General features: G+C 41.1%; 1 protein-coding gene and 1 non-coding gene across 2 annotated transcripts in view; one reads left to right on the plus strand and one right to left on the minus strand.

The window, feature by feature from the left end:
• The window catches only part of LOC126458411 (uncharacterized), a 154,605-nt gene that overhangs the window by 10,186 nt on the left and 119,412 nt on the right, over positions 1–25,007 (plus strand). The window lies entirely within an intron of this gene.
• Positions 8,833–8,907, minus strand: Trnat-ugu (transfer RNA threonine (anticodon UGU)). Its single transcript has one exon. It is a non-coding gene; the product is annotated as a tRNA-Thr (tRNA).

Below are 25,007 nucleotides of genomic sequence, written 5' to 3' on the forward strand. Positions count from 1 at the left end.
ACAGTGTACACAACACATCAGTGTTCTGGACAATATGATGCCGTGCTGCTCTAGATATCAGTTGAACACTGCACATGCCAAACTGCTCTGACCTGTGTTGAAAGGCCACGATGGTGACAGCCAAGGATGCCAACCTGCAGGAGTGATACACATACCACCACTCACGTAGCTGGCAATGATGGGCCATGTGCCATTACCATGTCAAGCTCACCAAATTATTGGTATCACATCCAGTTTTTCAACACTGCATGTAACTGATGACCTTCCTGCAACTACCCAGACACAGGCCACAGTAGATGCACCAGCCTGTGCTGACACGCCAAGCCACCAACTACCTCAACGTGTGGCAGTTCGCCTTCTTTATTTCTCCCTTGATTGTCCTCGGTGTCGACTTACTGCATTGCGACACTGGCTGAAAAATGGGGTGTGGAAGTACAACACTGACTACTCTGAATGATGTAGCCGACAGGTGCACAGTTGCGTTTCACAGTGCTTTAATTTCACTGTTCACAACCTCTCAATAATACACAGTTGTACGGCCAGTATTTAACTTTCCATAAGCCTCATTAATAGTTTGCAGGCAAACCTCCACATACTGCTACAATAGTTTACTATTGTTTATTTACACTCCTGGAAATGGAAAAAAGAACACATAGACACCGGTGTGTCAGACCCACCATACTTGCTCCGGACACTGCGAGAGGGCTGTACAAGCAATGATCACACGCACGGCACAGCGGACACACCAGGAACCGCGGTGTTGGCCGTCGAATGGCGCTAGCTGCGCAGCATTTGTGCACCGCCGCCGTCAGTGTCAGCCAGTTTGCCGTGGCATACGGAGCTCCATCGCAGTCTTTAACACTGGTAGCATGCCGCGACAGCGTGGACGTGAACCGTATGTGCAGTTGACGGACTTTGAGCGAGGGCGTGTAGTGGGCATGCGGGAGGCCGGGTGGACGTACCGCCGAATTGCTCAACACGTGGGGCGTGAGGTCTCCACAGTACATCGATGTTGTCACCAGTGGTCGGCGGAAGGTGCACGTGCTCGTCGACCTGGGACCGGACCGCAGCGACACACGGATGCACGCCAAGACCGTAGGATCCTACGCAGTGCCGTAGGGGACCGCACCGCCACTTCCCAGCAAATTAGGGACACTGTTGCTCCTGGGGTATCGGCGAGGACCATTCGCAACCGTCTCCATGAAGCTGGGCTACGGTCCCGCACACCGTTAGGCCGTCTTCCGCTCACGCCCCAACATCGTGCAGCCCGCCTCCAGTGGTGTCGCGACAGGCGTGAATGGAGGGACGAATGGAGACGTGTCGTCTTCAGCGATGAGAGTCGCTTCTGCCTTGGTGCCAATGATGGTCGTATGCGTGTTTGGCGCCGTGCAGGTGAGCGCCACAATCAGGACTGCATACGACCGAGGCACACAGGGCCAACACTCGGCATCATGGTGTGGGGAGCGATCTCCTACACTGGCCGTACACCACTGGTGATCGTCGAGGGGACACTGAATAGTGCACGGTACATCCAAACCGTCATCGAACCCATCGTTCTACCATTCCTAGACCGGCAAGGGAACTTGCTGTTCCAACAGGACAATGCACGTCCGCATGTATCCCGTGCCACCCAACGTGCTCTAGAAGGTGTAAGTCAACTACCCTGGCCAGCAAGATCTCCGGATCTGTCCCCCATTGAGCATGTTTGGGACTGGATGAAGCGTCGTCTCACGCGGTCTGCACGTCCAGCACGAACGCTGGTCCAACTGAGGCGCCAGGTGGAAATGGCATGGCAAGCCGTTCCACAGGACTACATCCAGCATCTCTACGATCGTCTCCATGGGAGAATAGCAGCCTGCATTGCTGCGAAAGGTGGATATACACTGTACTAGTGCCGACATTGTGCATGCTCTGTTGCCTGTGTCTATGTGCCTGTGGTTCTGTCAGTGTGATCATGTGATGTATCTGACCCCAGGAATGTGTCAATAAAGTTTCCCCTTCCTGGGACAATGAATTCACGGTGTTCTTATTTCAATTTCCAGGAGTGTATTTATTTTGATGCAACCTCAACTGATTACAAAAAAAAAAAAAGGTTTTTTTTGTTCTAGTCTTCTGGATAAGTCAGAGCCGTACTTACTAGGGTTACATATTATTGGCTGACACTTTTATCTACACAACTTTTTCTAAATTTAGTTGACAGAACAGAGTTACATAAATGGACTATACATAAAAAAATTCTTTTTGTCATTCTTAGATAAGGAATCTACAGTTTGTGACACAGTATTCATATCTGACATTCAAATATTTACAGTTTGTGACACAGTCTAAGATCTGAGATTACATATATTTTTAGATAGATGGTCTTCCATCATACGAGTGTACTAAATCTAGAAACTCGTCTATTGAATATACAGGATTGTTTAGGAGCCATAATTTTAATTTCATTTTTAGTTTTGTAATGGGCAATTTGGAGATATTAGGATGGAAGCAATTCAGTAGTTTTATGCCTTCATAGTGAGGGCTTTTCTCATAAAGTGTTGTTCTATGAGAGATGATGTGGGGTCTCTCTCTACCTCTAGTGTTGTGATCGTGTATTTCTTTATTAAGTGTTTTGTTACTGTTTACTGCCATAATGATTATCTTCAGCACATACAGGTTATGAACAGTTAGTATTTTAAATTCTTTAAACAAATTTCTGCAGGACTCTCTGGCACATTTCTTTCCCATAATTCTAAGTGCCTTCTTTTGTAAGATAAGTACACTTTTCATATTACCTTTACTGCTGGATCCCCAAACCTCTATCCCATACCTTGGTTGGGATTCAAATAGTGCAAAATATATTTGCCTCAGAGTCGTGATGTTACAAAAAGGTGTCAGTTTTCTTAGGACATATATGGTAGTACACAGCTTTTTGCAAATATCATTCACATGATCAGACCAGTTTAACTACGCATCAAGTGTCAGGCCAAGAAATTTGGTTGAGTATTGTTTTTTAATGTATTCGTCACCCATTAAGATTTGGTTTTCATGAGTTTTTTGCCTCCCAAGATCAAATTCAATATGTTGTTGTTGTGGTCTTCAGTCTGAGACTGGTTTGATGCAGCTCTCCATGCTACTCTATCCTGTGCAAGCTTCTTCATCTCCCAGTACCTACTGCAGCCTACATCCTTCTGAATCTGCTTAGTGTATTCATCTCTTGGTCTCCCTCTACGATTTTTACCCTCCACGCTGCCCTCTAATACTAAATTGGTGATCCCCTGATGCCTTAGAACATGTCCTACCAACCGATCCCTTCTTATAGTCAAGTTGTGCCACAAACTCCTCTTCTCCCCTGTTCTATTCAATACCTCCTCATTAGTTATGTGATCTACCCATCTAATCTTCAGCATTCTTCTGTAGCACCACATTTCGAAAGCTTCTATTCTCTTCTTGTTTAAACTATTTATTGTCCACATTTCACTTCCGTACATGGCTACACTCCATACAAATACTTTCAGAAACGACTTCCTGACATTTAAATCTATACTCAATGTTAACAAATTTTCCTTCTTCAGAAACGCTTTCCTTGCCATTGCCAGTCTGCATTTTATATCCTCTCTACTTCGACCATCATCAGTTATTTTGCTCCCCAAATAGCAAAACTCCTTTACTACTTTAAGTGTCTCATTTCCTAATCTAATTCCCTCCCCTTCACCTGACTTAATTCGACTACATTCCATTATCCTCGTTTTGCTTTTGTTGATGTTCATCTTATATCCTCCTTTCAAGACACTGTCCATCCCGTTCAAATGATCTTCCAAGTCCTTTGCTGTCTCTGACAGAATTACAATGTCATTGTGGAACCTCAAAGTTTTTATTTCTTCTCCATGGATTTTAATACCTACTCCGAACTTTTCTTTTGTTTCCTTTATTGCTTGCTCAATATACAGATTGAATAACATCGGGGATAGGCTACAACCCTGTCTCACACTCTTCCCAACCACTGCTTCCCTTTCATACCCCTCGACTCTTATAACTGCCATCTGGTTTCTGTACAAATTATAATAGCCTTTCGCTCCCTGTATTTTACCCCTGCCACCTTCAGAATATGAAAGAGAGTATTCCAATCAACATTGTCAAAAGCTTTCTCTAAGTCTACAAATGCTAGACACATAGGCATGCCTTTCCTTAATCTTTCTTCTAAGATAAGTCATAGGGTCAGTATTGCCTCACGTGTTCCAACATTTCTATGGAATCCAAACTGGTCTTCCCCAAGGTCGGCTTCTATCAGTTTTTTGATTCGTCTGTAAAGAATTCGCGTTAGTATTTTGCAGCTGTGACTTATTAAACTGATAGTTTGGTAATTTTCACATCTGTCAACACCTGTTTTCTTTGGGATTGGAATTATTATATTCTTTTTGAAGTCTGAGCGTATTTCGCCTGTTTCATACATCTTGCTCACCAGATGGTAGAGTTTTGTCAGGACTGGCTCTCCCAAGGCTGTCAGTAGTTCTAATGGAATGTTGTCTACTCCAGGGGCCTTGTTTCGACTCAAGTCTTTCATTGCTCTGTCAAACTCTTCACGCAGTATCGTATCTCCCATATTATCTTCATCTACATCCTCTTCCATTTCCATAATATTGTCCTCGAGTACGTCGCCCTTGTATAGACCCTCTATATACTCCTTCCACCTTTCTGCTTTCCCTTCTTTGCTTAGAACTGGGTTTCCATCAAAGCGCTTGAAATTCATGCAGGCGGTTCTCCTTTCTCCAAAGGTCTCTCTAATTTTCCTGTAGGCAGTTTCTATCTTACCCCTAGTGAGATAAGCCTCTACATCCTTACATTTGTCCTATAGCCATCCCTGCTTAGCCATTTTGCACTTCCTGTCGATATCATTTTTGAGACGTTTGTATTCCTTTTTGCCTGGTTCATTTAATGCATTTTTATATTTTCTCCTTTCATCAGTTAAATTCAATATTTCTTCTATTACCCAATGGTTTCTACTAGCCCTCGTCATTTTACCTATATGATCCTCTGCTGCCTTCACTATTTCATCCCTCAAAACTACCCATTCTTCTACTACTGTATTTCTTTCCCCCATTCCTGTCAATTGCTCACTTATGCTCTCCCAGAAACTCTCTACAACCTCTGGTTTAGACAGTTTATCCAGATCCCATCTCCTAAAATTCCCACCTTTTCGCAGTTTCTTCAGTTTTAATCTACAGTTCATAACCAATAGATTGTGGTCAGAGGCCACATCTGCCCCTGGAATTGTCTTACAATTTAAAACCTGGTTCCGAAATCTCTGTCTTACCATTATATAATCTATCTGATACCTTTTAGTATCTCCAGGGTTCTTCCATGTATACAACCTTCTTCCATGATGCTTAAACCAAGTGTTAGCTATGATTAAGTTATGCTCTGCGCAAAATTCTACCAGGCGGCTTCCTCTTTCATTTCTTAGCCCCAATCCACATTCACCTACTATGTTTCCTTCTCTCCCTTTTCCTACTTTCGAATTCCAGTCACCCATGACTATTAAATTTTCATCTCCCTTCAATACCTGAATAATCTCATCATAGATTTCATCAATTTCTTCGTCATCTGCAGAGCTAGTTGGCATATAAACTTGTACTACGGTTGTAGGTGTGGGCTTCGTGTCTATCTTGGCCACAATAATGCGTTCACTATGCTGTTTGTAGTAGCTTACCTGCACTCCTATTTTTTTATTCATTATTAAACCTACTCCAGCATTGCCCCTATTTGATTTTGTATTTATAGCCCTGTATTCAGCTGACCAAAAGTCTTGTTCCTCCTGCCACCAAACTTCACTAATTCCCACTATATCTAACTTTAACCTATCCATTTCCTTTTTCAGATTTTCTAACCTACCTGCCCGATTAAGGGATCTGACATTCCACACTCCGATCCGTAGAACGCCAGTTTTCTTTCTCCTGATAACGACGTCCTCTTGAGTAGTCCCTGCCCAGAGATCCGAATGGGGGTCTATTTTACCTCCGGAATATTTTACCCAAGAGGACGCCATCATCATTTAATCATACAGTAAAGCTGCATGACCTCGGGAAAAATTACGGCTGTAGTATCCCCTTGCTTTCAGCTGTTCGCAGTACCAGAACAGCAAGGCCATTTTGGTTAGTGTTACAAGGCCAGATCAGTCAATCATCCAGATGTTGCCCCTGCAACTACTGAAAAGGCTGCTGCCCCTCTTCAGGAACCACACATTTGTCTGGCCTCTCAACAGATACCCTTCCGTTGTGGTTGCACCTGTGGTACGGCTATCTGTATCGTTGAGGCATGCAATTCAATATAGACAGATTTATTTGTTTTTAATTTTAGTTTGTTTTCATTAAAATACTGCAGCATTAAGCCTGCTGCAGTGTTGGATTCCACTTCGAGCTGCAAATAGCTTGGATTGCAGCATATTAACGTGGTATCATCTGCATATAAGATAGCTGTTGCATGGTTTGTTATGGACTGAATATCATTAACATAAATAATAAAAAGAAGTGGTCCTAATATTGACCCCTGTGGAATACATCTACGAGCAGTAAAAACCTAACCACAACGTTCACAGTACTTGAAGAATAGAAAGGTGGGCATGGAGCAGACACTGTCATTGTTTTAACACACGCCCTAATTGTGTAACACTTATTCCACAGTTAAGTTGAAGCACTGTTGTGTTCTAACCAACACAGGTTTCTCATCTGAAACTTGGCCATGGACTGACTGTCTCAGGACCAAAAATTGAGCCCTTATATGTCCTCACAATAACAGATGCCAAAACTACACATTGCTCAAAGTTAAATTTACAGAAATTACGATTAAAACTTAACTCATTAAGTTCATTGAATACATAAAATATTGCTTCTTTTTAGCAGTTTCTTCTACTGCATGGGTTAAGTCGAATTATTTGTTTAAATCGTGAAATTAACAGATATCGTTATGCAAACAATGCTCTTGAAAAAACTGTTAAATGCTTTGGAATTAATTAAGGGCTGGCTTTGCTAACATGTTTTCGAATAGAGCCAAATAAATACTTATAGAATCCTAGTGTTTCGTCTTCCAAACATTTATAATTATTACTGAATTTATATTTGGTTATAAATCAACAATAGAATTTAAGTTATGAAACAATTACTGATGTCACCCGGTAACAAAAGATACCAACTAGGAATAGTTGAAATAAATTATAAAATCAGTTACATACATAAAACTAAGTGCAAAATTAGATCTTGTGTGATATTCTTTAAAACTGACGGCAACCTGTCTCTTTTATGGAAAGGCAGATTATACTCATATTTGTTAATGGTAATTAGTTAAAAGTGAAAAAATGAATTTAATGAGGCAAATGGCAAAACAAGAGGGGAAGTAAAAATATCCTAGCTTGCTTCATCACAAACACATGAGACAAACGTTCTCAGCACCACTCCCACCATTGGCTCGAAGGCTCTGTATATTTGATTGAAGCACAAGTAAATACTTTCTTGTTGATATGAGGTTGGACATCAATACAGTACTGAAGGACCAAATACAACTCTATGTGGCACAACATCCATACAATCCGCACTGCAAATGACTCACTTATCACTGTGTGTGGAACCACTAACTGTACCTTGGATAAACAGTTTCTATGGACTTTCTCCATTACAGATATGGGTGAACTAGTGGTAGGAATTGACTTCCTATGGTACTTTCACCTTTCACTGGATTTAAAAAACCCCGTACTACTCAACTCATCGGAGGGCTCCTCGCCCGATGCCTCCTCATCTATGAGAAACTACCTCAAGCCTCACTGTGCACTAGCCTGATGATGATGCGTACACTCATGAATTAAAGAATTGACTTACAGTGATGGCGAACCTGATACTGACACACCAGCTGTACCTGGACGTCCACAAAACATTGGATCCCCTCCACACTGACAATGAATTGCTACATGAATGCATGCATGACATGTCTGCTGCACTCAAGCATACTAATGAACAATGTGAGAGCTTTGTGCTCATGCATCATACAGCCAACATCGGTACTACCTCCGCCACACCTACTTTAGTCAACCACACCTCTCTGCCACTATGACTCACAGTTACACAGTCAATGACCCCGAAAATAAGTCAGCCACCCACTCTGCCTCATTTCTCAGTGCACTGAGCAAGTGTACCATCCTCCCACCAAACCATTTGCAAATAAAAAGTTAAACAATGAGCATCCATAACGATATGGTGCACCAAATTCTCATGATCACTGTTCCACTAATCCACCACAAAGGAAACAATCACACTTAAGGGCTGCAAAAGCAGCAATCAATGAACTGTTGTAAGCAGGGGTAGTCTGCACTTTGGGCAGCACATGGGATTTCCCAATAACACTTGTACCTAAAAAGATGGTTCTAGGAGACTCTGCAGTGATTACAGAGCTTCACGCACTCTCTAGTGGGCATCACTGTTTTACATGTCATTGATGGCGGAAACTTACTTCCAAATACCTATGAAACCTGGATGACATCTCTAAGACCCTAATAATCACACCGCTCAGACTTTTTGAGTTCTTATGTACTAAAGAACCCAGATCAAACTCGGAAGCAGTTCATTGATAAGAGTTCTCTTAAAATTTGACTCTTCCTATACTTACTTATATAATATCCCAATATTTCCTGCCATCCTATATGATCATGAACTAGTTCTTACTGTATGTGACAGTAGTATCTGTTCTCGAAAGAACAGTTACCGTTGATGACCATGCAGCTTTGCTAGAAATGAAATGATAATTCAATGGACACCCTAGCTGCAAAGAGGCCTTGATATACTTCATTGGGGACATGTTGAAAATGTGTGCCCCGATCGGGACTCGAACCCGGGATCTCCTGCTTACATGGCAGACGCTCTATCCATCTGAGCCACCGAGGGCACAGAGGATAGTGCGCCTGCAGGGACTTATCCCTTGCACGCTCCCCTGCAGGACACAGGTGTCAACATAAGCGAGGATGAATCACAATTGCTGTAAGTCAAAGTGATCTTTCTCGGACATGTACCAAGTGCCATGGGGATCAAACCCACCTCAGACTGAATGGAACTCATTAAGTAGTTACCACCTCTGCAGAATTACTATGACCTATGACACTTTCTAACAAGCCCCCCTCACAAGCACTCTCACTGGGCTGAACACGCAAGGAAAGAAAAATTTAGAGTGGTATGACTAAATGCAAGAAACTTTCAAACTAGCCCAAGACTGCGTTGCTAAAGTGACCAATTTGGCCCACCAAATACCTGACGCACAACTCACTGTCACAACTCGCATTAGTGATTCAGCCATCAGAGCAGTCATACAACAGCTGTGGTGATTTAAGCACAACTGCTTCATTTCTAAAGAAAACTCATGCCTCACAGTTGAAATGGTCTGCATACAATAATGAATTACTAGCTGTCTAGAAAGCAGCCTGATATTATAGAGCAGTTAACAACAAAGAAAGAAACATTGTTATTGAAGAATACTCAGTATTGTAGAACACTCAGTATAATGACGTTTATTGAAACTGAACTACACTTCTCGAACAATCACTATATACACACAAAGAAAACAAACAACATGTAGACGACTATTCATCAAGAGCATCGGTGAGGTCCGGCGGAGCTGGTCCTAGCTCGGCGAGGAACTGGCTGTACTGCTGCTGCACTGGCCTTATAAAGTCGGTGGAAGTCAGCGGAGTACTCCAACTCTCCCCATGTCTGTGAGGCGACCTCTGCAGAAAAAGGTTCACATTAGTCTCTAGCAAGTTCTGTTTATTGTGAAGAATTGTTTTCCTCTTGGTTGCGCCTGAAAGTGCTTGTGTATGTTATATGGTACACAGGGGTGTCTTGAGTGTAGTCTGCCTGGCAGGGGCCGTCTGTGGCAGACATAACAGTTATCTATACAGAGTGCAAGCCACACCATGTGGCACCCCTCAAAAGATGTCAGTCTGCATCGCTTCTCTCATATTGCACAATATACGACCTGTCATCTGCTTGGTGCTGACAACATAGTCACAAACTACCTGTATGGATCAATGTTATTTCTTTACAACTAGGTTATGACAAACTAGTGGAAGAGCAGAATCTTGACATGGCCATTATGGACTTACTGAACAGTGATTGCACCAGTCTCCACATAGAATGGTGGCAGGCCCCGGGACTAATGTCCAAATACTAAGTGATGTATCTCAGAAAAAACTCAGCCACTAGTCCCCACATCCATGCACTGCATGATTTTCAAATAATTTCACAACCTGGCACTCTCTGTAGTGCTAGTAGCAATCTGTTTTTTGTAATATTGTCAAGAATTTAATTTAAATAAAAACAGGAGTCTTGTGTAGGACTTAAAAATTATACCTACGGAAAACATCTATATGTATGTCTACAAGAGATTCACTTCAAACCATTTGATGAATCACAACTTATTGTTAGATGCTACATCAGCAGGAAGGGTGAGTCAAAATGAGGCTAAAGTTGGTGTGACTGTATTTCATAAGGACACTTGTCGCTATGCACCTGTCCCTCTTGTGGTGATGTTGTGCAGTAACATAGTGTTGTATCGTGCATGTCATCTGTGTGTGTTTAGAAACAATCATGCCATCAAACATTTTGCACCAGCCACCAGAAGTACTGTGTTTTATATATGTGTGCTTTGTTTTTATTATTCTTTGATTATTCCTTTTTATTGCTTTGTATCTTCAATGCTGGAGTTAGTTTGTGTATAGTTACGAGACAACACTGATGTTTTTGTTCCCTGCATGTTAAGCTACTTTCAACTGTAAGCTCAGAACGATTGAACAAGCCATGTATTCTTTGCTGTCTCCTATGGCTGTGATCATTAAAGCTAATGTTAATATTGTTTGAAGGAGTTTTTATGTAGTGTGGTTTCATCGATTAAGTACACACAAGTTGAACAACAGCCTGCCCAACTCGTACCAACAATGTGGTGAACCTGACTTGATATACCTGTGTAGTATCATTGGATTAATGAGCGTTTACAGAAGAGATTTGCAAAATGACTGATGTGAACCCCACCATGTCATGATTGGCCTTAAGATTACCACCTTCCTGGCCACACAATCCAGCTTTGTGGTTTGCGCAGGTGGAGGCCAATTTTTTCTAATCTGGAATGTCGGCAGACACTGCGAAGTTTGCACTGGTAGTAAGTCAATTAGATCACCAGTACACCACAGAAGTGCAGGATATAATTACTTTGCCCCACTGGCTAACTCCTATGACTGGCTTAAAGCAGAATAGATGTGGTGAGTGTCAGCATCGCAGGAAGAGTGAATCCGTCAAGTTCTCACTCAGGAAGATATTGGAGACAGAAAGCCTTCACAGTACTTGCGGAACCTAAGAAGCAAAGTAGATGTGGGGAACCTTAGAATAAAAGTAGATATGGGAACCATTCTGGAAAGCTTACTGCACATAATGTGGAGCAGTTTCTTTGCAGTTTCTTTGCCACCACCTGTCAAAGCAGTTAGTGTCACAGTCTCAGACTCCCTTGGATGTCGTAGTGGAGTTGGCTGATAAAATCGAGGGTGAGATGACACCAGTTCCTGTCAGTGCAGTCACTGCACAGTGTGCTAGCATGACACCAACTGTTTTGCCTACGGATTATGATGCCTTGGCAGCCAAGGTAGATCTATTGACACAGCAGATTGGCGAACTCTTATCTTGATGTGACCAGAGCAATGATAGAAACCAGAATCGATACTGCCAACACTCACACAGCAGTTCATAGTTGAACTCTTCCACTACTGAACCTGAGCAGCAAAGTATGTGCTAGTATCACTGGAAATTTGGGGAGCAAGTGCGCAGGTGGAAAACCCTCTGCACTCATCCAAACGGCAACAACGGTCAGAAGTAGGTGCCTCCTCCAATAGCAAATCAGTCTCTCCACCCATTTCTTAATGATCGGTATTCCAGATGTAAATATTTCATAGGTACTGGGTCCAATTTGTCCATTTACCCATAAACTATGTTGGACAGGATGCAACCACCCATGTTATTCTGTCTGACTGCTGCAAACGACTCAGTCATAACAATATATGGCACCTTGTGCTTGGAACTAGACCTGGGTTAACTACAAGTCTTCACATGGGATTTTACAGCTGCAGACATTGCTGAACCTGGCATCAGAGCAGACTATTCACCCATTATAATCTACTGCTGGACATGAAGTATTAACACCAAGTTGACAACACTACAGGCTTAACAGCATCTGGACTTTGGCAAAATGCAGCCGATCATACTGCCAAAGCAATACAGGTGGCGGACGGTGAGTATGCGGAGCTGCCGAATGGATTTCTGGCTCTGATACGACCCTCTGGAGTGCCTAAAGAGGTAAGGCATGACACTGTCCACAATGTAGAGATGACCAACTGACGGTCCTCCCACATCTTGCAGACAACATTGTTTGGCTCCAGATTGTCTTAAAATTGCAAAAGCAGAGAACGGCAGTATGATTCATTAAGGTGTGATGCAACCTTCCAACAGCACCTGGTACTCACAGCTGCATTTGGTCCTGAAAAAGGGTGGTGTATGGTGGCCTTGTGGTGACTACAGAGCCCTGAATGCCAGAACAATACTGGACAGATACCCAATGCTGTTGTTATGTGACTATAACCATGCGTTGAGTCGTGCAGTTCTTTTTAGTGTCCTGGACTGTGCAAAAGCATACACACAGATATCTGTGGCTGAATGAGACATTCCCAAGATAGTGATCATGACTCCTTTTGGCCTGTTTGAGAGCAAATTTATGACTTTTGGACTCAGGAACACTGCTCAAACATGGCAGTGCTTCATTCATTCCGTTCTATAGGGCCAAACTTTTGCTTTTGCTTACATGGACAATATTTTAGTTCTTTTGTCACTGGATAAACAGCATGGCCAGCATTTAAAGGAAGTGTTTAAGCTGTTGGAACACTACGGCATCGTCCTGAACACTGTCAAATGTGTCTTTGGCAAGCTCCAAGTGGATTTCCTAAGGCATAGAATAACAGCGGCAGGATCTCTACCACTGCCAGAGAAGGTAGAAGTCATCTCAAGGATTTCACACCCAAACACAGCTGAGGAATTGCACCAGTTCCTCAGTATGTTAAATTTTTATCATGTAACTTGCCATACTCTGCTGAGTTCCGAGAACTGTTAATTGCAGTGGTTACCAGCCAAAACAACAACGGTAACTCACCTATAATGTGGACCGATAGAGTGTGTGTGACATTTAAAGCAGCCAGAAAGAGCAATGCAGACACCACACTACTGGTGCATTCTGAGCATGCTGCACCTTTGGCACTTGGGCAGATGTCGATCGGCATGACATTGCAACAATGATGTAGTGACACATGGCAACCACTTGCTTTTTTCTCGCGCAAACTATCGCTATCACAAAAGCTGTGTAGCACCTATGTCAGAGAACTTTTGGCTGTTTATGAGTTTATCGAATTCCTCAGACCTCATCTGGAAGCTAGAGGCTTTGTTATCTACACCGATCACAAGCCCATTGTATAAGAAAATACTGAACAGCTAATAAAGATTCTTATTCTTATTCTAAAACTGCTAACTTGTAAACCTTTCACCAGAACAATACAAACTGTTCACATAGGAAACACAGTCAGTTAATATTCATCTCTCAATTCAGCACGGGTGTGCGGGATTATTCTGGCATTGACAGTGAGGTGTCTGATTGTTTGTCTCAGGTCGGTAGCATAACTAGCACATTTGATTATGGAAAACTGACTGCTGCTCAACATTCAGATCAAGAACTAGAGGGACTGTTATCAGCAGGAACATTGGCATTGGATCTGTGACATGACCACATTGAAACAGCAGTCATTCCTATCAGTTGCCCTCAGATGGGACTTGTGCCACCTTGGTATTCAAATGATGACTTGCCTAATGATGAATCAGTATGTGTGGTTAGTTGGTTACATATGTGCTCCATTTATCAATCTCACGGAAACCATTATGTTGTGGAATGTGTCAAGTGCAGAAATGCACACACGAATAAGCATAAAATTTTTATTACCTACCCCTTTTCCTTAATGATACAAATTGTATATCTTATAGATTTATTTATTCCTATTCAAGAATTTATCTATGGTATAGAAAGAGTTGTCAAGGAGATATGGTTTCAATTCATTTTTTAAACTATTACTGCTGTATGTCAGTCATTTTAATTTATCGAAAAGTTTTACAGCAGCATATTTTTATCTCTTTCTATGCCAAAGATAGGTTAAGTAGAGGATAGTGTAAGTCTGTCTTTCTTCTGGAACTATAATCATGAATGTCACTGTTGTTTTTAAACTGTTCCATGTTGTTGAGAACAAATTTCATTGCTTAGTAAATGTACTGTGAGGCTGTTGTATGAATTCCTAGCCTTTTAAACAGATGCATACAAGATATGCAACTATGAGCCCCACACATTATTGTAACCACTTTCTTTTGAGCAGTGAATACTTTTTGCCTAAGTGTTAAGTCATCCCAAAATATTATTCCAAGTGACATCAGAGAGATAAAGTATGCAAAGTATGTTAGCTTGCCAGTTTCTATATCCTCAAAATTGTCAACTATTCTGATTGCAAAAGTTGCTGAACCTAGTCACGTTAGGAGATCAAAAATACAAATTTGCCAGTTAAGATTCTCATCTACATATACACCCAAAAACTTAGTATGCTCTACCCTAGCTACTGATTTATGTTGATGTATTATATTTATTAAAGGAACTGTACTTCTTGCAGTAGAAAATTGGATGTACTGTATTTTTTCAAAGTTCGGAGCAAGCCCATTCACAGAAAACCAATTAACAACTTTTTGAAGACATCGTTTGCATCATTTTCTATTGGAGTTTCTTTTGCCGGATTAATAATTATGCTTGTACCATCAGCAGTGTCAGTTTAGCTTCTTGTTTCAGAAACGAAGGGAGGTCATTCACACACATCAAGAACAGAAGGGGACCCATGATCAAACCTTGTGGAACACCTAATGTAATTTCACTCCAGTTAGATGAAGTGGCAAACTTCCTTAAATCACCTAAATAATGTAAAGAAACTTTTTGCTTCCTGTTTTGTAGATATGACTTAAACCACTCATATGCTGTTCCATTTATACCATAGAATTGTAATTTCTCTAACATAACGTCGTCATCTCACACAATCAAATGCTCTGGATAAGTCACAGAAAATTCTGTTGGTGACATTTTACTATTTAAAGACTCTATTATGTGGGCAGTGAAATTGTATATTGCTGTTTCAGTAGAACAGAATTTTTGAAATCCAATCTGTGATTTTCTAAGTATCCCATTACTGTTGAGATGGCTAACCACTCTTGAGTACATTACCTTCTCAACAATTTTTGAAAATGCTGTAAGCAAGAATACTGGCCAGTAATTATTGACATCTGTGGTGTCCCCTTTTTTGTGGCTGGGTGTACACAAAGACTGCCGTGAATGGCCAAGATGTTGTCTTAAATGCCAATGCAGCAAGATACACTGCCAATAGGTGGCAAGATACACTGCCAATGCAAGCACCAATAGGTAACTTTCTGATCACAATGGCCTGTTTCACTCACGTTCACATTGACATCATTGTTGGTCCGGTGGTCAACATTACATACATACAATGATAGACCGTTACACTTGCTGGCTAGAAGCTGCACCAGTGGACATTATTACAGCAGAAACTCTGACTTTCACTTTTGTCTCATTTTGGGAGTCCAAATTTAGCTGTACGTTACACACCATGACAGAGAGATGACGACAATTTGAATCCAACTTGTTCAGACAACTCACAAAGTTTTTTGGCACAACTTACTACAAAACGACGAGCTATCACCCAGCCCAGTAATGGGATGATCGAGAGATATGTCATTCAGGTAAGGCGGCACTAAAGTGCCATGACACTGAGTGGACCAATGCTCTTCCGATGGTACCACTCAGCCTCAGATACATTTTCAAACCAGATCTAGATGATTCTTCAGTGGAACTGGTGTATGGCGAGACGTTGAGGTTTCCAGGAGAACTTGTGGAAACAAACACTCTCTCACAACCAAGGGATGATCAACAGAATTCCTATTCCAGCTGTGAGGGCATGTGGCCTGAATCCAACCACAGCAGCCTCACAGACATGGTACAGCTACTACCGTCATGCATCAAGACTTGAAAAACTGTTCACACATCACATTATGCACAGAAGGCATCAAACTGTTGTTGCAGCTGCCATACTCAGGACCCTACCTTGTAGTCACAAGGGACAGAAGACAATTGATATTTCAATGAATGGAAAGGTGGCCACTGTTTCTATAGTTAGGATTAAACTGGTATACGTCTTCCAAGAAGCAACGATCCCAGGGCCTCCAAGACTATGGCCTCACCCAACAGTTGCCTCATCAACACCTTCACAGCTGCCACCACAGATTACAGCAGCAGTGGACCTTCCAACACCATCCAATTTCCAGCCTGCTATTTGGAATAATGCTCTGCTTCCACCATTGAGGCTGATGAGCTGACATTATGCGGTCACATAGTGTTGTATCGTGCATGTTGTCTAAGAGTGTTTAGAAACAATTGCACTGTCAAACATTTCGCACCAGCCGACAGAGGCACTGTGTTTTAAATATGTGTGTTTTGTTTTTGTTATTCTTTGATTATGCTTGTTTATTGTTTTATAACTTCAATGCTAGAGTTTGCTCATGCATAGTTATGAGATAATGATGATGTTTTTGTTCACTGCATGTTAAGTTATTTTCAACTGTAAGCTCAGAAAGGTTGAACAAGCTGTGTATCCTTTGCCATCTCTTGTGTTTGTGATCAATAAAGCTAACATTAATATTGTTCGAAGGAGTTTTTGAGTAGTGTGGTTCCATCAGTTAAGTACAGTATGGTTGAACGACAGTCTGCCCAGCTTCTACTAAGACCTCTCCTAACCAGCTAACAGGGATTTGCCTCTACTATTCCCAAATCCCCACCGAGCGAGGTGGCGCAGTGGTTTGCACACTGGACTCACATTTGGGAGGACGATGGTTCAATCCTGTGTCCGGCCATCCTGATTTAGGTTTTCTGTGATTTCCCTAAATTGCTCCAGGCAAATGCCAGGATGGTTCCTTTGAAAGGCCATGGCCAACTTCCTTTCCCATCCTTCCCTAATCTGATGAGATCGATGACCTCGCTGTTTGGTCTCTTCCCCCAAACAACCCAACCCCCCTCCAAATCCCAGCAGATTACTATTTGTTCCATTTTATTCTCTATCACTATGAAAGCATCAAGACCTGTCATTGAACTAATCAAATAACTCGCTTCCCCCTTGCCATTTAACTCAGCCTTGTTTATGTGCACATTGAGGACTCAGCTGTTGGTTTTGTAATGTAATTTTATTCATTAGACCTTCATTTAAAGATATTGTCAGTAGGTCTTTATGATTAATTAACTCGACTAGCTGGTAATTTGGCAACAGGGTTTAGCTTAGTGATAATGTTACTGACTGTAATGAATTCCTACTGGAATACTTTTTAAGATTTTGTATGGAAGTTAAGTGCACTGCTTGTCATGTATTAAGTATGTCAACAATAACTAAATTGATGGGTCTTTGATGTTGTACGTCTTCAATTCCTTAATAAGCCATATACTTACTGAAGAAATTCAGTAACTGCAGTAGATATGTTGCAATCTTTCTTTTCTGTTGGCAATTTGCTTTTTGTAAAGTGAATAGAGAACTGACAAAGGATAACACTTTCAAAAATCTTACTTCAGTCAGGGTTCAGTGATACTGAGCTGTAGTTTAAAGCCTTTCTTGTATTTCCCCTCATATTCACTGGCTTAAGGGAGCTTATTTTTAGAGTTCTTGCATAATTTTTCTTCTCCAATATTGCAATTTATGAGGTAGCTTAGTAGTTGAATGGTTTCTTTTATACGTGTCGTAGCTACAGCACTAAACATTTTAACCCAATCTATCTGAGTATTTGTTCTTTAACACGGGCATTATGTTGGTTATTTCATGTTCATTAATACCCTCAGGTTCAAAATGTGCTGTTTGAGTGATGTGATGTGATATCTCTTGGTGCCATTCTATAGCCTGTGTTGGATTGCCTATTAGTGATATGAAGTGTTTATTAAAAAGGTTACAAAATACATTTTCTATAATACAACAATATTATGAAAAGGATGACTGCTCCTCTCATATAGTGGAGATGCTGAGTTGCAGATACTCACAACAAAAGACTGTCAGAAAGTGATAGTGGGCAGGACATTTCTCATTTCATGGCACAATGAGAGGTAGTCAAAACCCTGGCGGAGAATGTAATTCATTTTCTCCTGTCCTGGGTGGTACTGGGTCATGAGGGCAGGAGATCTGTTTTTTTACACGACTGGGAGGGTAACTATGGTCTGTGAAGGCCTCAGTGAAACCCTTAGTATATTTTAAGAGGACTGCTCATCACTACAAATGCGACGGCTACATGTGGCTAGGCTGTATGGAAGGGACTTCTTGGTATGGAATGGGTGGCACCTGTCGAAGTGGAGGTATTGCTGGTGGTTGGTAGGTTTGATATGGACAGAAGTACTTATGTAGCCATCTTTGAGGTGGAGGTCAGCATCAAGGAAGGTGGCTTATTGCATTGAGTAGGATCAGGTGAAGTGAATGGGTAAGAAGGTGTTGAGGTTCTGGTGGAATGTGAATAGGGAGCCCTCACCCTTGATGCAGATCATGAAGATGTCATTAACAAATACACCAGGTGAGGGGTTTGGGGTTCTGGGTGATTAGGAAGGATTCCTCTAGATGGCCCATGGATAGGTTGGCATAAGATGGTGACATGGCAGTGCCCATAGCCATACCCCACATTTGTTTGTAGGTAATACCTTCCAAGGAGAATTAGTTGTGAGTAAGGATATATTTGGTCATGGCAACCAGGAAGGAGGTTGTTGGTTCGGAATCTGTCAGGTGTTAGGAAAGGTAGTGTTCAATAGTGGTAAAGCCTTGGGCATTAGGGATGTTAGTGTAAAGGGAGGTGGCATCAGTAATGATGAGCAGGGCAATATGTGGTAAAGGAACAGGAACCGTGGAGAATCGATGGAGGAAATGGTTGGTATCTTTTATTTAGGAGGGTAGGTTGTGGGTAATAAGCTGAAGGTGTTGATCTTCAGAGTAGAGAGTCTCTCAGTGGGGATGCAGTAACCAGCTACATTGGGGCATCCTGAGTTGTTGGGTTTATCGACTTTAGAAAGCATGTAGAAGATAGGAGTGTGGGGAGTGGTAGGGGTTAGCAGAGAGAGGTTTGGGGATGGGCCTAAGGATGTGAGGAGATACTGGAGGTCCTGTTGGATTTCTGGAGTGGGGTCACTGTGGCAGGACTTGTTCATGGATGAATGTGACAGCTGGTGGAGTCCTTCTGCCAGGTAATCCTTGTGGTTCAAAACAACAGTGGTGGAGCCTTCGTCAGCAGGTAGGATTATAAGGTCAGGATCAATTTTTAGGTGAGGGATTGTGGTTCTTTCTGTGGATGTAAAGTTAGTTTTCATGTTGAGGGATTTGGGGAATGCTGATGACACACTGTTCTAGGTTAAGAAATTCTGGATAGTTTACAAGGGGTGGTTTGGGGGCAGTGGGGGGAGGGTCACAGTTGGATGGAGTAGTGAACTGAGTAAGGCAGGATTCAACATAGGTCTTTGGTTGAATCTGACTGGTAGGGTTGGTGGCAAAAAAGTATTTTCATTGTAGGAATGGGGAGAAAAAGAGAAGGTCTTTAACAGGCCCTGCATGATTGATTTTGGGAGTGGAGCAAAATGTGAGGACTTTGGAAAGGACTGATGCTTCTGCGGGGTTAATGCTTTTGGAGGAAAAGTTCACAACTGTGTTTTGGGCCTGTTTAGGTTCTGGATTCTGTGTGGTAGTTGGAGGGAGTTTTTGAGTGTGGGATAAATGTAGTAGGTCTGCAAGACACTGTTTGTCGTTTATGAGGGTAAATGGGAGAGGGCTGGTGGTTGTTGTAGAGGTGGTGGATGGTGGTAGTCCAAGGTGAGATTAGGAATTGAACAGGGTGGACAGCTTTTTGATGTGGTATAGTGCATGTTGCTCTATTTCCTGGAGGGCAAGTATTTCAGTGTGTGTCATTGGATCCAGGAATTTGGGATTGCATAGCAGGAGAATTTTGCAGATGGAGAGAAGGTATTGTAAGGAGGTTTGGGTGTGATTGATGTGGTTTTGCAGGATTATGTTAGTGTTGGTTAAGGATTGGTGCAATCTGAACAGATGGAGGCCATTGTGGAAGAAAGGATAGCAGCCAGAGATGGGTAACTTGATGGTAAGACCATTTTGGAGGGGGGGGGGGGGGGGGGGGATTCCATGAGCCAAGCAACAATGCAGGAACAGTGTGTGGGACTGGGTTCTGGTCAGGGGTAAGGAAACTTTTCTGTATTGCTGCAGATGGAAGGTTCAAGGATTCATGGTGGTGGATAAAAATATGTAAATAACATGGAACTACGTCCAAAAGTATTCACAAAAAAATCGTAAAAATACCCCCACGTGCTTGGGAAAAATCATGAAAAAGATGAAATATATGAAGTAAGGGGAAACAAGGTCAAATCTGAGGGAGTAGGCCAATAGTTCAAGGCGAAAACCAAATGGAATTGGTGTGAAGTCACAATGAGAACAAAGAAAAAGTAAATAAAAAGATTCTAATGTGTGTTGCTGGTCTGTGGGTGGATAAGTGTGAAGAAGGGGGATGGCAGATGTGATTAGCTTAGGTGAAGTTAGTGGGTGTGAAGTGGAATAGAGAGGAGAAGGAGTGGAAGTTGGGGAGGATTGGCAGGATGAGATACAAGTTTGTGCGGCACAGGGAAGAAACAGGAAATAAGATGTGAAAATATGAGTGAGTGATGCAGGGATAGCGATCAATTTAAAGGTATAGGATTAATGATGTCAGTGACATGAGATGCTGCACCAGCAATTAGCATAGCCTTGCAGCCATCTGTTGTGTGCGGCTGAGATGATTGACACAGTGTGGCCCATAAGTAGAGCATGCATTGCAGTTTTTAAGGCAACAAGAGAAACTCAGGGAAGAAGGGAAAGAAGGCTGGATGTTGAGTATAGTAACACATTAGAAAAAAGCACAAAAAAGAAAACAGCACTGATTTATGGGATGGAAGAAAAGTCATCAGGCAAAATCAAACAATGGAAAATCCAGGATAGACTGTAACAATGTTATGAAAAAGATAGTTGCTACTGACCATATAATGGAGATGTTGAGTCGCATATAGGCACAACATAACGTAACTGACCTGTGTAATGTATATTGGTTTGTTTATTGATTGATTGCAAAGATAATTGAATCAAGTCAGTATGAAATTTGAATACTCTACTAAAAACGAAACCATATCCAGAAGAATTACAACTTGTTGGTATCACAATAAGTTTTTAATCTCCTTAGGGTTCATATTTTTTTAATTAGTGAGAGTTGGTGTGCAGGCAGAATAAATCTAATGCAAGTGTATTTGACTTTATATGAGCAGTCATAATATTTTCATTGGTGGCCAGTGATTTCAGTTTGTTATCATATCTGCCATTGTATTTGTTTATTGAATGATACTCCAAATTTTTTTTGGTTTCGTGTTGGCTGTACATAGTGTATGTGTTTTGCTTTTTTGATAACAAGCAAGGATTTTGGAATACTGGTGGTAATGGAATTTGAACTCCTGCCCTCAAGTTAGGTATTAGCAGAGCTCTCTCTTCATGATGGAGAATAGTTTTATCCTATGCATTGTGTGTCCCTTGTCTTGCTTCTTTTTAATCAGACTCTTTTTTGTTTTAAGAAAAACAGAGTTCAGAATGCTGAAGGACTATGTATGAGAAAGAGATTAATATTTCAACTAAATTGTCAATCTTGTAAATAACTTTTCTGTATTTGTCCTAGATGTCATGAATAAATAATGAGCTATGATACTGTCATGTAATATTTTACTCTTATGAGCTGATCATAAATGTTCATCATGTTTTACTAATAAATAAAAGACCATTTACTGTCACTTTTACATCTGAATCACTTAAGATTGCATTTATGTAGCATGTTTCTAAGCTTATTTTGTTATGATCATCTTCTTCCATTTAGACCTAATAATGAAAGGGTTAGTGTACACATACAGTAGTCTTGAAATTAAGGCTAACATTTTGTAGATGACATTTGAAATAAGAGTTGCAAATGATGAAAATTGAAGAAGCAGTTCCAGTAAAGATAATATAATAATTCCTCAGAAATACTGCTCCACATGTTCTACAACTTTTCTGCTGCAGTTTTCAGACAAAGTATAAAAAAATCTTCTCTAGAGATTCTGCCAAGAGTTTAGTTCTTTTTGCAGATGACACTAGTATTGTAATAAATCCAAGCATACATACATCAACAGAAGAAATGGTAAACAAAGTTCTTAAAAAAATCATGAATGATTTTCAGTTAAAAGTGTCACCCTTAATTTTAAAAAGAGATACAACATACTCAGTTCTGCACATCTAAGGTTATTATACCTATGATAAGTGTAACACATGGCAAGTAAATAATAAATAGGGTTTAAACTTCAAGGTTCTTAGCTATCCATATTGATGAGAATTTAAATTCAAGAAAGCCCATTTTGGAATGCCTAAAAAAACTTAGTTCACCCAGTAAGCTGACGTATTTTGCAAATTTTCATTCAGTAATGCTGTATGGAATAATGTTCTGGGGTAACTCTTCTTGAAGAAAAGTAGACTTCACTGTACAGGAATGTGCTTGAAGAAAAATATGTGGTGCTCACCCATGATCATCTTGTAGATCTCTGTTTAAGGAGTTGGGCTTTCTGACTACTGCTTCACAGTATATTTATTTCCTCATGAAATTGGTTGTAAATATCCACTACAGTTCAAAAAGGACAATGACGTACACGATTACAATAACAGAAGGAAAACTGACGTGCAATGATCCACATTAAAGTTGTTTTTAGCACATAAAGGGGTGCACAGTGCTGCAACAAAAATTATTGGTGACTTAACCAGTGATATAAAAGTCTGGTAGAGAGCAATGTAAAATCTGAAAACAAACAGAAAGTTTCTCCTTGGCAGCTCCTTCTATTCTGTAGAAGAATTTCTGTTACTGTAATGTGTAAAAGTTGGCAGGTAGGAATTACTAACTCACATCTGTGTATCCTTTTTGTCCATTTTGTAATATAAAAAAACTTAGAAATGTTCATCATGTATCAATATGTACAAATAAATCTGCAATGAGAGTGTAAAATAATTCATTCCACATCATTACAGTCAATTGTGCAAAATGATCTGGGAAACATGTAAGTAACTAATTAACTAACTCACTAATTTTCAGAAGTACTGGGTAAAACATGTAACTAGCTATGTATACTCATGATCTTCTAAAAGTTGAAATTTAATTAACATATCTCCTTCTTCTTCTTCACTTTCACAAACTAGGCTCTAAGCCTGTTCCATCTCCAAATTATCTGGCAGTTTCTTCTGAGTCTTCTTACCTTATGCTCTACCTTCCAGTGCATATGTGAACACTAATTTATGAAGCCACGCATTGTCCAACCTCTGGACATATTCATATCATATTTTGTGGTATTTACATATTCCATGTGCAGTTGGTTTTACTTTAAAGTGGCGTCATGATTTTTATTTCTTATGTGGTCTGATCTTTTTTGTGTCAAAATTTTATCAACACAGTTTGTGTTTTAGCTATAGTTTCTTTTGTAATTACTTTGGATTAAGGTTAACTGTGGTGAAGAAATAGTCCTTGGTCACTAAAAAGTACTTGATATAATATGCAAATTATTTCTTTTCTCAGTATCATAGTGCCATCTACTACAGGGTAGATAAAAAAATTATTCACACTAGGGTAAAGATAATCTCATGTATTATCATCAGTATAATGGCTCAAAGCAAAGTAATTACTTAGGTGTACACACTGCTACCCACCCATCCCCTGATGCTTCTGAGCACGAGGCCATATATTCGGAGTCACGTCTTCCAGACTAGCTACAGGTATTGACAAGCCATTTCAGTTTCATTGTGCAGTTCTGTTAGTGTGCATGCCTTTCTGTTTCACACAATGATCATGAGCATATCCCACAGGTAAAACTCAAATGGGGTTAAAACAGGAGAACGTGTGGGCTACTTGATAGGACCCATTCAACCAATGCAATGACCTGATGCATTATTATCCAGATAGGTGTGCACATCCTTATGAAAGTCGGGTAGTGTGTCACCTGGTTGGAACTGTAGTGTCACTGCCAGACACCACACTTGCTATGTGGTAGCCTTTAAATCGGCCGCGGTCCGTTAGTATGCGTCGGACCCGCGTGTCGCCACTATCAGTGATTGAAGACCGAGCACCACCACATGGCAGGTCTAGTCTAGAGAGACTCCCTAGCACTCGCCCCAGTTGTACAGCCGACTTTGCTAGCAATGGTTCACTGTCTACATACGCTCTCATTTACAGAGACGACAGTTCAGCATAGCCTTCAGCTATGTCATTTGCTACGACCGAGCAAGGCGCCATATTCAGTTACTACAATTACTTCAAGAACGTATTCTGAACAGACAATATTGTGAATCATGTACCATCAAGAGCGACATTCATCATTAATGTATTAAAGTTAAGTATCAAACTAATTACGTCCGCTTTCTGGATTCTCATTCCTTGTCATGTTCCAGACCTCACGTCAGTATAGTTCTTCCCTCCTCACGCCAGCCTGCGTGAGCTAAAACGCGTGCATTTCGGCCTTCACTTGTAACACCGTGTTGGCTCTTCTGCTAACACAAAAGGAATGAAAAAGATTCATCACCAAACAAAGCATGAATATCTGGTAAAACTAGTGAGTCCAGCATCCCCAGGTAACTCCTGCCAGTAATCATATTTTTGAAAAAGGAAGATCTAATCTGTCCCCTTGATGACAACCTGCACCAGATATTAAGTTCAGGAGCACTGACTGCTCAATCAACATAAACATGGACTTCATGGGGTCCAGTACAC

Source organism: Schistocerca serialis, chromosome 2 (assembly GCF_023864345.2).
Source record: "Schistocerca serialis cubense isolate TAMUIC-IGC-003099 chromosome 2, iqSchSeri2.2, whole genome shotgun sequence".
Classification (NCBI taxonomy): Eukaryota; Metazoa; Arthropoda; class Insecta; order Orthoptera; family Acrididae; genus Schistocerca; species Schistocerca serialis.